The sequence below is a fragment of the Oncorhynchus mykiss genome, chromosome 21 (assembly GCF_057628025.1).
Source record: "Oncorhynchus mykiss isolate SJ-2025 chromosome 21, ASM5762802v1, whole genome shotgun sequence".
In the NCBI taxonomy this organism is placed as follows: Eukaryota; Metazoa; Chordata; class Actinopteri; order Salmoniformes; family Salmonidae; genus Oncorhynchus; species Oncorhynchus mykiss.
The window spans coordinates 41,257,172-41,271,540 of record NC_143042.1 but is presented as its reverse complement, the minus strand read 5'-3'; the positions used below and the strand labels follow the sequence as shown (position 1 = coordinate 41,271,540).

General features: G+C 40.9%; 1 protein-coding gene across 17 annotated transcripts in view; it reads left to right on the top strand.

Moving 5' to 3' along the window:
• LOC110500600 (adhesion G protein-coupled receptor L3) overlaps positions 1-14,369 on the top strand; it is a 490,597-nt gene that overhangs the window by 316,410 nt on the left and 159,818 nt on the right. The window lies entirely within an intron of this gene.

Sequence of the window (14,369 nt, the reverse complement as noted above, 5' to 3'; positions counted from 1 at the left end):
CCCACAAAATGTGGTGTCATTACGGGCGACATTACGCCACAGTCACACCTTTAGTAAACAGCACCTGTGTGAACGGACTGTTTGGCTGACCAGGCACTTTTTAATAGTCAGCCGGGCTCCCTGAGGCCTGTAGCGAGATTGATTTCAAATCTGATTTGAGATGGAAAATGATGACATGAAAACGTAAAGTCTTGGCTAAATGCTTAAGAGGAAAAGACAAATTGTCTGTGTCAGTGTAACCTTCTGTCATTCACACCGCAAGTAATGGCATCAATATCTAGCCTATGATGTATAATTGCATATGTATTCATCTTTATCAGATAAACAGTATATAACTAACTCAGTCAGTCATTTAGTCGTCAGTTGTATATAAGGCATTCACACACAGGCACCAGCATTAGCCTACCGACTGACAGGGAGTCTTGTCACCTGAATGACTATATCTACCTATCCTAATGTGTGAAAGGGGGATTGCAGTGCTATCATATCGTTTGGTGGCAGCTGACCACCCTGCAACTGGGGAAAGCTTATGATGATGGCTTATGGTCTTACTGTGTGTGTGTGTGTGTGTGTGCGCAAATATAAGGGGGAAATAAAAATCAATGACTTGTATCTTGAATGTCACAGTCATTGGTTTGAACACTGACAAACTGATTATGTCCATGGTTAGGCTCCCAGATCCGTAGGCTCCCAGATCCACAGTCATTGTGTTTTGTAATTAAATAATCGCATTGTTGCTAATTGATTAAAGGGAAAATTCCAAATGTTCAACATCAAGTTGATCATCTCTAGAACCACGTGAAAATGGTGCGTTTCTATGTTTTGTAGTCAAATAGATAGATAGATGCGTTTTTTCCGATGACATCATCCAGAGAGACTGATGATGTCGTCTGGTGTGCATCGTGTGATTTTAACCAACTGTGAGCAGGCGAAGGCTACTTACTAAGAGGAATACGTACTAATACAGTGTTGAATGCACTGACTTCTCACTTCAACAAGGATACAGTGTGTAACTTAATTATCATAGAGGATACATGGAAAGGCGAGGGAAATTAGAAGACATTAATGCATGTATTTTCCTGCATTGTTCTAGTAGTGGGTCAGTAATTGCCCAGGAAGGGTGTGATTACCAATGTGGATAAATGGAGGTGTTAGAGGTGAATCTGGGCATGTGGAAAAATGCTTTCCCCCCACTAATAGCCATGTAATTTATCAGGTCCTCGTTCTGGCCTCTATCTTTTGGTCCTTCATGGGCAGAAACACAGGCACACGCGTATGCACGCAGGCACACACACACACATTTTTGACATGGGTGCTAAGTTCAAAGAAAAGAGAGACACGCACGAACACAAGGGATGCTTAGTGCCAGGGCTATCACTCTGATTGGCCTCATTGGGGTCTCTCTCTGCGATATCGCCCTGCTAATCCGAGTTCCTACAGTGTCTGGTGTAATGAAGCCCCCTCTTTCTTCTGTGTTCTCTCACCAAACACTCTTTATCGCCAGACTAAAAGCTTTCTTATTTCCCCTCTGCCTGCTTTCACTTTCCTGCTTCCCTTCTGTAATGTCAAGGTTTCTGGAATCAAGGCGTGTTCAGGAAGTGAAATTAAGTTATTTCTACTCCAATTCCGGTCCATGTTCCTGAAAATGTATTTAATCATTATTTATTTTGCTTGTGTTATTTTCCCCTCTATCGGTCTGTCTGCTGCCTCTCCCTGGTGTATGACTGGTTGGCTGTGCGCCAAGTCTTTGCACCTGTCTCTCTCTCTCACACACACACACACACACACACACACACACACACTTGAAAACACACACACACTAATGCTCACACACACACACACACACACACACACACACACACACTGGCGGCTTCCTGCACTGTCAAGGTTATGAGAGAGCACAGCTACTGCTCCCAGGGAGGGAGAGCAATAGAGGAGAAAAGGAGAGAGAGAGGAGAGGAGGGAGGGAGGGAGAGGGAGAAATGGGGGACAGAGGAGAAACGAGACAGAGGAGTATACAAGAGGGTCAGGGGCGGAAGAAGGCTGAGGGTCAGGGACGGAAGGAGGCTGAGGGTCAGGGGCGGAAGGAGGCTGAGGGACAGGGGCGAAAGGAGGCACAAGAGGCAGAGACTTAGACCGAGCAATTGTACCTGTGACCCAACCCCCCCCCCCCCCGCCCCTCAGGGAAAAATAATAGAAATTGTATACATGACCCCCCCCCCCCCCCCCACATGCTATTCAAAGCCCTCTAATTTGTGTCATTAATTAAGATGTGGGAGTCTAGTCACTGTGCCCTCCTAGGTTCAGAGAACAGGAAGAAAGGAGGAGAAGAAAGAGGGTGAAATATGACCAAAATGGCCTCCACTCAGCCATGAATCTCTATTAGCGCCTAATGATACCATTCTGCCACCTCGTTGCTATAATGATGAAATTGTGAAATGTTAATTATTTAAATGCAGATCCATACAGCTGTCGTTCACGTGGGCATGGCTATCGAGGGCTTAAGAGGGTTACAAGGTCACTAAAGCCTTTAGCATTATGCAGAAGCCATTATTATTTTTGCGATTCCAAAATTCTAACATACACTACCCTTTCAAAACTTTTGTAACAGCTACTCATTCAAAGGTTTTTCTTTATTTTTACTATTTATTACATTGTAGAATAATAGTGAATACATCAAAACTATGAAATAACACATATGGAATCATGTTGTAACCAAAAAAGTGTTAAACGAATCAAAATATATTTTATATTTGAGATTCTTCAAATAGTCACCTTTTACCTTGATGACAGCTTTGCACACTCTTGGCATTCTCTCAACCAGCTTCATAAGGAAGTCACCTGGAATGCATTTCAATTAGCACCTTAACAATTAATTTGAGGGATTTATTTCCATCTGAATGCATTTCAGCCAATCAGTTGTGTTGTGACAAGGTAATGGGAGGTATACAGAAGATTGCCCTATTTGGTAAAAGACCAAGTCCATATTATGGCAAGAACAGGTCAAATAAGCAAAGAGAGACGACAGACCATCGTTACTTTAAGACATGAAGGTCAGTCAATATGGAACATTTCAAGAACTTTGAAAGTTTCTTCAAGTGCAGTCGCAAAAACCTTAAAGCGCTATGATGAAACTGGCTCTCATGAGGACCGCCACACAAATGGAAGACCCAGAGTTACCCCTTCTGCAGAGGATAAGTTTATTAGAGTTACCAGCCTCAGAAATTGCAGCCCAAAGAAATGCTTCAGAGTTCAAGTAACCGACACATCTCAACATCAACTGTTCAGAGGCGACTGTGAATCAGGCCTTCATGGTAGAATTGCTGCAAAGAAAACATTACCATAGGACTCCAATAATAAGAAGAGACTTGCTTGGGCCAAGAAACACGAGCAATGGACATTAGACCAGTGGAAATTTGTCCTTTGGTCTAGAGTCCAAATTGGAGATTTTTGGTTCCAACTGTCATGTCTTTGTGCGACGCGGTGTGGGTGAACGGATGATCTCTGCATGTGTATTTCCCACCGTAAAGTATGGAGGAGGTGGTGTTATGGTGCTGGGTTGCTTTGCTGGTGACACTGTCTGTGATTTATTTAGGACACTTAACCAGCGTGGCTACCAGCCCACATGGTTTGGGCTTAGTGGGACTATCATTTGTTTTTCAACAGGACAATGACCCAACACACCTCCAGGCTGTGTAAGAAGCATACCAAGAAGGATAGTGATGGAGTGCTGCATCAGATGACCTGGCCTCCACAATCCCCGACCTCAACCAAATTGAGATGGTTTGGGATGAGTCGGACCGCAGATTGAATGAAAAGCAGCCAACAAGTGCATATATGAGAACTCCTTCAAGACTGTTGTAAAAGCATTCCTCATGAAGCTGGTTGTGAGAATGCCAAGCTGTCATCAAGGCAAAGGGTGGCTATTTGAAGAATCTCAAATATAAAATATATTTCAAATTTTTTTTTTCACACTTTTTGTTATTTTGTATTTTTGATGTCTTCACTATTATTCTACATTGTAGAAAATATAGTAAAAATAAAGAAAAACCCTTGAATGAGTAGGTGCTCTAAAACGTTTGACCAGTAGTGTACGTGTATTAAATACTCATTGATTATAGTTATTATCATTTATTTTTCTGTGACACTTTTTGGGGGATTTTGAAAAACGTGTTACGAATAAATTGTATTATTATTATTTAGGACGGAGGGGGCATGACTCAACATTAAATGAATATGCGGTGTTAATTTGCAATGTCATATAGCATTAAGGTTGTCCATATTGATGGAAATCACTAAATGCCTCTACATAAAAAGCGACATTCTCTTTTAAGATAGTAACGTCATTTTCCTAATAAGAATGCATAGGGTGTCCAAGCGGCTTATTTGATTTGATAGGGCAGCTTGACCAATTAGATTCACTTGAGACCATGTGCCCTTTTGACGGGTCTGCGTTTTGCATGGTGAATTACTTGGTGTTGAATTCATATCTGCTGCCAACACATGGCAGTGCAGTTACAGCTGTGTTGAATATTAGACATCATAGTCGGTGGTAGATGATGATCTTACACATTAGAATGAAACGAAAGGTATCGTCACCTTTGTCACCATCTTCTCCATCACAGCCATCAACACATGACACTATGTCCACCATATATATTTACAGGAATAACAACTAGGAATCTATTTCTGGGATAATTGTATACGACCTCTGCTTCAGCAGATAGCAGGAAAGACCTTGCTGTTTGTGCCCTTGGCCAAATATGAAAATAGACAATGAATATATCTACTCTAGTGCAGCAGAGGCTGTGTTTGGCCTGGAAGCCATTTTACATTCACTCCCCTGTGCCGGAAGGTCATACGTTGTATCGCTGAAGACTTCTGCTCCTGTTCTACGTCGAAGCTGTTGTCGATCCAACGCTAGTAGGGTTCATAGGGGTTAGTCCTCTTCTTGACCAAGATAAATGTACTGCTAAAAGTTTTGAAGTGACATTTCTGTATGATACTCTCTCTGAACTGTCTAAATGCGTTGCTATCCATGGCATATCAGTCTGATTTGGAGAGGATATATCCATAAACCATTCTGCTTTGAGAAGATCGCTTGGCTGTGCCAGTCCACTTAGCACACTCTGTTTTACATTGTCTTCTGTTTCTTTCCCTCTGCACTTATCTTGGAGAGGGGAAGGGAGAGCGGGAGGAAGAGAGAGTAGAGTGCATTTTAATGACTCGATGACAACTATGACCAAAATCGTATTAAGGTCACAATGGGGTAGGCGCCTTTTCATATGAATCAATTCTCCCGTCTCTCCATATTCCCTCCTTCATTCCATTCTTTTATCTTAGTGCCACTGAACTTAGATATTCTGGCTATGTCGCTAGTATCCCAACCACGCTGCCGCTAGATAAATAATTACAAACAGCCCGAGAGATTTCATGTTTGACCTTGGGGACGTACACAGAAGATTCCGTCCTGACGAGCGATGACAGGAATCATGGGTAACGTGTATCCACGGACGTGGCTGCGTATTGCGACGAGGATCCCCGGCGTGTCCCGCTGCTACTTGGTCGCCCGTCGCTTCGCCATCCCGCCATCTCTTAAAGCGCTAATGGGCTTTGTTAAAGACTGTTATCCTACCTCGCAACCGCTAGCGATCACTCAAACAAATACAGTAACACCCTGCCTTTATGTTGTGTGGTAGCTAATGGTCTGGTGGAAGATTAGAGTTTAATGTGAGAGGTTGACATTGTCTGTTTTACCTAGATTCAGTTCGTAATGTGTGCTGTTAAATTATAATTGTTTGAGATCAACTACATTGCTGTCAGACTGCACAGAATCACTGATCTGGAAATCAACTTGCACCCCAAACTACTCATTTTCGATGGAGGTTCTCCGTTGAGCATGCTGGAACATCTGGGGAAACAAGCCCTCAATAATCAAGATGAGTTCTCGCCTTTGCTCCGACTGATTCCCTCAAACACGCTGTGTTTGTGTTCTGTGTGCTCGTCCATTCCCAGTTTCAAGCTGTGGTCATCATTGATATACTGTAGCTGAAATATGGCTGAATTGATCATTCCTAACGCTTCGTGAAGATCAAGACGAAACAACAAGGGATCAGAATATATTGAGTTGCCATATCAACGGTGCGTGGTCAGGCACAGTATGAGTCTTTTTGAAAACAGAATGAAATCTTCTCTCTCAATCACGCCTCCCCCTCTCTCTTCCCCTTTTGTGCTTGTTCTTCAATGTATCTCTGTGCCTTTCTCTCTTCCTCAATATCCAGTTTTGACTCACTTTCTTTCTTTCTGTGCTTCACTCTCTTCCTCTCCTTCCCTCTCTCCGTTTTATTAATTTATTTCTGACTCTCTCTGTGCCTCACTCTCATCTCTCCCCCTTTCATTTCCCTCACTCTGTGCCCCGCCCCCTCTCTCTCTTCTCCTCAGTTTTGAGGAGGAACTGCCCTGCTAACTGGGGTTAATTTGGTTTTATTAGATCTAGTATTAGGGGAGGGGAGCAGTCCCATGGGGGCAGATGCCTGTCCTGCTGTTAACCCCACCAGGGAACCAGCCCCTTATAGACTAGAACCTTATGGAGTATTTATTTTAGTTGATTTATTTAACCTTTATTTAACTAGGCAGGTCAGTTAAGAACAAATTCTTATTTACAGTGACGGCCTACCAAAAGGCCTCCTGCGGGGATCGGGGCTGTGATTAAAAATAAATAAAATAAAAATATAGGACAAAACACGCATCACGACAAGAGAGACACCACACCACAACACTACATAAAGAAAGACTTAAGACAACAACATAGCATGGCAGCAACACATGAAAACACAACATGGTAGCAACACAACATAGCAGCAGCACAACATTGAAGCAGCACAAAACAGGGTACACAAATTGTTGGGCACAGACAACAGCACAAAGGGCAAGAAAGTAGAGACAAGAATACATCACGCAAAGCAGCCACAACTGTCAGTAATAGTATTCATGATCGAGTCTTTGAATGAAGAGATTGAAAAAACTGTCCAGTTTGAGTGTTTTGTTGCAGCTCGTTCCAGTCGCTAGCTGCAGCGGACTGAAAAGACGAGCGAACCAGGGATGTGTGCGCTTTGGGGACCTTTAGCAGATTGTGACTGGCAGAACGGGTGTTGTATGTGGAGGATGAGGGCTGCAGTAGATATCGCAGATAGGGGGGAGTGAGGCCTAAGAGGGTGTAGGGTGAAGTTGCCCCTAAACTTTACTTTATGACTTTTATTTTTACAGAAACGGTGCACGTTAATCAACATTTTGGGAAAATGTCGGTTTTAGCCAGCCGGCTCATTTTCGACCGCAGTCCCTTATTACACTCACTAATGTTTAAAGTTAGAATTGGGGGAGGAGAAGCTGATCCAAGATCTTTACCTCTTGGAAACTTTGAAGCACAGACCACAAGGACAGCAAATACATGTCTAGTTAATCATGTAGTTTTTAAGTGCAACAATTGCTGCAATCATTTAGCTACATACGGTATTTATATTACATTTAGACTTGCTTGCTCGTCTTAGACCAGCAAACAAGCCCTTCTATTCCAGCATACACTGACTAGAGGCATCTACAACAATGATTATTGAATAAAGTTCAAATTCAAACTGTACAGTAATATTACACTTAGTCTCACTGGACAGGCTTTGACACACACGGCTGGCGAACAGGGCTACATGCCACTACGTTAAAGTCCCGCCACTCCTCACCAGAAGACCATACAATTAGTGTATACAATGAGGAGGTTGAATAGAAGCATGAATCCATACCTAACACAAGTGAATCATACAAAAACATAGACATTGTTGGTCTGTCTGTCTGGCTTCCCTAGCATAGATAGGCACAGGTTTGCAGTTGTTTGCTGTCGTTATGATTGATTCAACAATTACTCGTGATGGTTGTCGACAGTTTCGCATCTGCAAAGGGAATTTGCCATATGAACAAATGGTTTCATTTGCGTCCCTTCTCTCCTGCTAGCACTATAATGTAGGTGGCCATATGCTGTTAATTGTTATAGCCTTATCAACCCACAGGTGATAAATCACCAGTTATCAATTTAAAGAAAATGTGTTTTTGTTCTTCCAATCTGCACATGATGCACTCGTGTTCCCTCTCGTGTGACTCCTGAACGAGCGTTCAGCCAGACTAAAGGAGTCTACATGGAATGCAACCGTATGTTCTGCCGTTTTTAATGAACGCCTCTGGAGTTAACTTCTGGACATTTAGTCCAGAAGTCATTTAGCGTTTTTTTTCTCTCTCTCTCCCTCCCTCCCTCCAACTTGGAGTTCTCATCGCTTCAAAGCCGTGTTCACACTTCCAAAGATATTACTTAATCTCACTTTTCTCCCACAGGCTGTGTGTGACGAGTGACACATTTCCTTCCCGGAGATTTGTTATTGAATGTTTGGTCACAACTACTCTGCTACTGACTAACCTCATGATCCACTGTGCTATTGTTCCAATGTGTTTGACCTGCTGAGGTAAACTTGCCAATTATCGCATCATTAATCTATTCTGTATCTCTCTCTCTTCTTTTCTCTCCTCATGCCTAAAATAGAAGTGGAACAAAAAGGTAACTAAATGCCCACTCCTTTATTTCACCTAGAGTTCACTGGGATTCATGCTTTGCTTGGTGATGGGGGTTGCCATAGCAGCTTTTCTCTTGTGTTATCCATCTGCTTTTTAATGACCTTCTCATGTCTGCTAATTTAATCTGTCTACTGGTAGTGATAACCATGTCTGTAATGTTCTTTCTCATAAAAAAGGTGGGGTCCAACATCAAGTAATATCGTTGGTGATGGAAATTGTGGCTTCCATTTTTTTTGTTTTTTTATGTAAAAGGCGCTAGTGTCAATCAATCTGGACTAAAACACTGCCAACACTTGTAAGGAAACTTGTAGAATACAGAACCTATGATGAAATTCTATGAAGTTCATGCAAAGCAAAGATTTTTTCAATAGTACAGATACAAGTCACATTTTAATGTTTAGAATTGTTCGGATAGTGTTTTGACAATATCACTGCATTTACATTGTCAAAATGTCCCTTAGGCATCCGTTTTACTATGGTATCTTTCTACCGTAATACACTTCACATGCACTCCACTCCATATCTTTCATTCACTATCTTTATATATCCAGAACATTCTATTTCCGAGGTAATTGAAAGTTATTCTGTTCATGTTACTCAGCTGCAGCATATTAAAAACCAGATGTGTGGACACCAATCAATAGCCTCGCTCAATAAACTGTCAGAATTTCAGATTATAGGCCTAACATGCTGTAACCTTCAGTGACTCCCAGTCAATATGGCAGAATGTACTAAGACACCCATACGTTAATATATTTGATAGTACATGATAGTACATGATAGTCTACTACTGTACCTGAGCCCGAGACCCGGTTTGGTTGGAAGTAGTTGTTGTTTTTATGTTTTGGCCCTGGCCCTTGAGAAATCAAGTCATGTTTAAGTTCAGGGCGCACCGATAGAACCACTATCCACATCAACATTTTGACACTCGCATAAAATGTCTTTGGCTAAAATGTTATGTTGAGCTATAACCTTTTCACAACCTGGCCTCAGAGCATTTCATATTAGTATGTATACTACCATTTAAAAGTTTTAGAACATCTACTCATTCAAGGCTTTTTCTTTATTTTTTACTATTTTCTACATTGTAGAATAATAGTGAAGACCTGAAAACTATGAAATGACACATATGGAATCATGTAGTGTCCAAAAAAGTGTGGAAACAAATCAAAATATATTTTATATTTGAGATTCTTCAAAGTAGCCACCATTTGCCTTGATGAGAGCTTTGCACACTCTTGGAATTCTCTCAACCAGCTTCATGAGGATGCCTCCTGGAATGCATTTCAATGAACAGGTGTGCCTTGTAAAATGTTAATTTGTGGAATTTATTTTAATGCGTTTGAGCAATCAGTTGTGTTTTGACAAGATAGGTGGGGGGTATATAGAAGATTGTCCTATTTGGTAAAAGACCAAGTTCATATTATGGCATGAACAGCTGAAATAAGCAAAGAGAAATTACAGTCCATCATTACATTAAGACATGAAGGTCAGTCAATCCAGAAAATGTCAAGAACTTTGAAAGTGCAGTTGCAAAAACCATCAAGTGCTATGATGAAACAGGCTCTCATGAGGACCGCCACAGGAATGGAAGACCCCAACTACTCAGAGGAGTCCTTCATGGTCAAATTGCTTCAAAGAAACCACAACTAAAGGACACCAATAAGAAGAGACATGCTTTGGCAGAGAAACACGATCAATGGAAATTAGACCATTGGAAGTGGAAGTTATGTGCTTTGGTCTGGATTCTAAATTGGTGATTTTTGGTTCCAACCACTATGTATTTGTGAGGCGCGGTGTGCATGAATGGATGATCTCTGCATGTGTATTTCCCACCGTAAAGCATGGAGGAGTAGGTGTTATGGTGTGGGGGTGCTTTACTGGTGACACTGTCTGTGATTTAGAATTCAAGGCACACTCAACCAACGGTTTTTCAACAGGACAATGACACAACAAACCTCCAGGCTGTGTAAGGGTGTAAGGGCTATTTTACCAAGAAGGAGAGTGAAGGAGTGCTGCATCAGATGACCGGGCCTCCACAATCCCCCGACCTCAACCAAATTGAGATGGTTTTGGATGAGTCGGACCGCAGAGTGAAGGAAAAGCAGTCAACAAGTGCTCAGCATGTGTGGAAACTCCTTCAATACTGTTGAGAAAGCATTCCAGGTGAAGCTAGTTGAGAGAATGCCAAGAGTGTGCCAAGCTGTCATCAAGGCAAAGGGTGGCTACTTTGAAGAATCTCAAATATAAAATATATTTTGATTTGTTTAACACTTTTTTTTGGTTACTACATGATTCCATATGTGTTATTTCATAGTTTTGATGTCTTCACTATTATTCTACAATGTAGAAAATAGTAAAAATAAAGAAAAAGATTAGAATGTTTTAACATTTTGGACCGGTAGAGTACGTAAATCCGAGACACTCAATTTAGTATGATATGTTATATTTGGTATGGTTACATAAAACCAATGGTTACTTAAGGCAAAAACTATTGAAAGTAGGCTGGTTGCGAGTTCAAATCTCATCACAGACAACTTTAGCATTTTAGCTAATTAGCAACTGTTAAACTGCTTACTACTTTATATCTGTTTTAAAACAATTTAGCATGTTAGCTAACCCTTCCCCTAACCATAACCCTTTTAACAAACTCTTCCCCTAACCCTAAACGTAACCCTTTAACCGAACTCCTAAACGTAACCCTAACCCCTAGCTTAGCTAACGTTAGCGAGCTAGCTCGATTTCGTAATATATCACACGTTTAGCAAATTCATAACATATTGTGCGTTTTGCAAAAACATCTAAGACTTGTAATTCATAACATATCATATGAAATGGGTTATGGACATTCACAAATTAATACATACCATACGTAACATATCATAGTAAATTGAGTGCCTCGGATTTCCATACAGAATAAAATGAAATGCTCTGAGACCAGGTTATGTTTTAACCATAGACTGAAATAAAATATCCCAGAAGTGTTCCAAACGCACAAAAAGCTTATTTTTCACAAATGTGTTTACATTCCTGTTTGTGAGCATTTCTCTTTTGCCAAGATATTCCATCCACCTAACAAGTGTGGCATACCAAGAAGCTGATTAAACAGCATGGTCATTACAGAGGTGCACCTTGTGCTGGGGACAATTAAACAGCCACTCTAAAATGTGCTGTTTTGTCACACAACACAATGCCACAGATGTCTTAAGTTTTTAGGGAGCGTGCAATTGGCATGCTGACTGCAGGAATGTCCACCAGAGCTGTTGCGAGAAAATGTCATGTTAATTTCTCTACCATATGTTGCCTCCATCATTGATTTAGAGAATTTGGCAGTACGTCCAACCGGACTCACAAACGCAGACCACATGTAACCACGCCAGCCTAGGACCTCCACATCTGTCTCTCAAGTGGTTGGGCCTATGCCCTCCCAAGCCCACCCATGTCTGCACCACTGCCCAGTCATGTGAAATCCATATACAAGGCCCTAATGAATTTATCTCAATTGACGGGTTTCATTATATGAACTGTAACTCAGTAAAATCGTAGAAATTGATGCATGTTGCGTTTATATTTTTGTTCAGTATACATATAGGATCATATAGGCTTCATAAGATCTCTGTGGTTTCAACTGCTGTCTACCAGCTATGCTATGTAGTACCCTAGTTTAACCACTGAATCAGTCATTTGCAGTTGTTCACAGTAGAGTTCCCGCTAAATAGCTAGATGATGCAAATGTCGGTAATTGAAGCAAAGAGGAGCATATCTGACCAATGAACGCTTGTAATTATCACCAATTATTATTGTTAAGTCGTGTTTTCTCTCGCCGCCACTTGTTAATTCCTTGTTTCCTTTCTAATAACCTTCACTGTCACTTACCTCCTTGTCTGGGGTGTTGGGATCCATTTCTAACGGCCTCCTCAAAAGCTCTACGTACGTCCCAAATGACATCCTCCTCCCTATATAGTGCATTACTTTCAACCAGAGCTTACATTTGGATCAGTGTGTGATATGGGATGCAACCAGCCCAGTTTCTGTCCTGTCAGTAGAGGAATACCGACCGGGCACATTAGATTTCGAAAGCCTTCTTAAACCGTAGAGACCCTCTTAGCGTTTTTGTGCTTGTCTAGATGCGTGCCAAGGGAGGCGTGCTGTCGACAGCTGGAACCACCATATATTATTCACATGCAAGTAGATAACATGTTTAATCTTAAGAGGTTACAGAGGAGTAAGGCTTGTTTTTCTTCTCCGAGCCCACTGCTTTCACCTCCGCCCAAATCCCCGGGAAGAACCTGTCACCGACTGTGTCCGCTTCCTCGCCCGTCAGAATCATAGAAGCTTTCGCACACGTTCTGTTTTTGTTATTGTTCGTGTACCGCACCCTGAATCTTAGGCTAACCACTTCCACCCGAGTTGGTTATCTTAATGCTTTGTTGCTTTCGTCTAGCGCTTGACACCAGCGCTGCTCTTTAGAATCAGTATCACATACTATGGTCAAATCCCTCTTTTTAAAAGTATAGACCTATTTCAAACCTTATCTCTACTTTTAACAGTATCTGTGTTTTTGTTGCATGTTAAATGGAATACGATTATATATGTTATCATATAAATGGTATTAGAGGGTTTTAGAGAGAATAAGTAAATCTTCAACACTCTAAAAAATATAAATTCAAGAGACACTGTCATTGCTCCCCTTTAGATAAACCTGTGTTTTGTTGTAGTCCGAATAAATTACGTGCTCCGTGTATTACATTCGTATGAGTAGGATTTAAATCTAAATGTAATCTTTTTATCAAGATGGCCAAGATGGCGGTCCAGGATTAATCGATCTTGAAACAGAATCACCTTCGGCAAGGGATGCACACTATCGACTCATACGCTGCATCGCTTCATAAGATTTGAGTACAAACCAGTTAGGGTATAATTAGTTTAGAACGCAGATGCATTTTAAATCATAATGTCACAGATCGAAGATATCTCCAGCGTCCGAAGTAATGAAAAAAATATTCTCATGTATTAATATTGATAGTCATGGTTGTGTTCCCGGGCCCCAGCTGCCAATAATTATGCTTGCACTATTTATCAAAATCTTTTACTGTTTTGTTGTTGTATTAGACGTCCATATTAATGTTATTCCTTAACCACTGATAGCTCGGAGGAGATGGGATGGATGCAATAAGTGGATGGAATGTATTGCTTTTTTGTACTACATTGATTTTGGCACTAATTACATGCCTTTTGTAATTATGTGGATAGCTGGTGTAATGAGAAATCATTGTGTGTGTATGTACATGTACATGTGTCTGTGTATGTTGCAAAATTATATTAGCCTCAAACTTAGTTTTTTATGTATTTAATCAACATTGACAGCTACAGTGAGCTCCATGTATTGGGATAGTGCCAAAATGATGTTGTTTTGGCTCTGGACTTTGGCTGTGATTTTAAATGATAAAATGACTGAGGTTAAAGTGAAGCTTTAATTTGAGGATTTTACAGCACTTTTTTTTACATAATCACCCCAATTTTAGGGGACTAAAGGCATTGGGAAACATTAACTTGTGTATTAAAGTTGTAAAACTGAAGTAATTGGTCCCATATTCATAGCATGCATGACTACATCAAGCTTGTGACTTCACAATCTTGTTGGATGGATTTTCTGTTTTGGTTGTGTTTCAGATCATTTTGTGCCCAATAGAAATGAATGGTAAATAATGTAGTGTGAATAAGAATAGAATGTGTTTCTACTTATGTCTACATTA